Consider the following 1,091-nt stretch of genomic DNA (forward strand, 5'->3'; position numbering starts at 1 on the left):
GGCGGGGGGGGGGGGGCGCCCCCCCGCCATTTTGAGTGTGGCGGCGCCCTCAGGAGAGGCGCCATGTTGGGTGTGGCGCGCCCTGTGGGACGGGGGCAGGACGCCCCAAACCTCCTTTTTCTTTCCTAAATTTCCCTTTTTCTTTCCTAAACCCCCTTGTTTTCTCTCTCTTCATTCCCAGCATCACTGTTTTGCATGGAGGTAGCTGTGCTGCTACCCCCCGCCTCAAGCAGACCTGCCCCAACACCAATGGGGCAAATGGTGGGCGCTGGGGAGCAAAGAGTCCCAGAGACATTTAAGGTGGGAAAAGCCCTCCAAGGTCCTTCCAGGAGCTTCAAGTCCAAGCTGTGGTTGATCCCCACCTTGTCCCCAGCCCAGAGCACTGAGTGCTGCGTCCAGGCTTTCCTTGGACACCTCCAGGGATGGGCACTCCAAACCTCTCTGGGGAGCCCCTGCCAAAAAAATGCCCCCATTGGAAATGATGTAACTTTCCTAATTAGTTTTTAATTAATTGTTATAATTACTTGTAAGCAGTGCCCACTTTTAGCCAGCACAATTTAAAACTTCTTCATAGGTTCATAATTCTTTTTTTGATCATTAAATGATTAAAACCTTTAGTTTGTTAAAGGTAATCCTGACAAACTTCAATAAAGCCAAAGGGATTTGAAGGCTGGACATCTGGGATCTCAAATTTATGGACTGTTAAGGACGCTGGAGTAAGAAGAAGATACAGAGGAGATTGAAGCCTGGAAAGCTGAGGATCCCCAATTGAAAAAGACAAGAAAAGGATGATAAAAGAACTGAAGAATGTGGCCCAGCTTAGCATGAAGAGTGAGAAATCAATAACCAATAGTGGACAGAATGAAGAGCGTTATTAGAACCCATGACCACTGATTTCTTTGTTACAGATGTGTAGATAAATGAAAACATTTTGTATTGATGTGGAGGCTGGAGCTCTGTCAGCTGCACACAAACCCTGGCTGAGTTTAAATAAAGCGATGGCTGACTCGCCAGCACCACAAGAACAGTGGCAGAGAGAATTTTGGAGGATTTTGGTAACTCCCTCACCTCTCTGAATGCTCCCTCTCTTT

The sequence above is a fragment of the Geospiza fortis genome, unplaced genomic scaffold, assembly GCF_000277835.1.
Source record: "Geospiza fortis unplaced genomic scaffold, GeoFor_1.0 scaffold4, whole genome shotgun sequence".
Lineage (NCBI taxonomy): Eukaryota > Metazoa > Chordata > Aves > Passeriformes > Thraupidae > Geospiza > Geospiza fortis.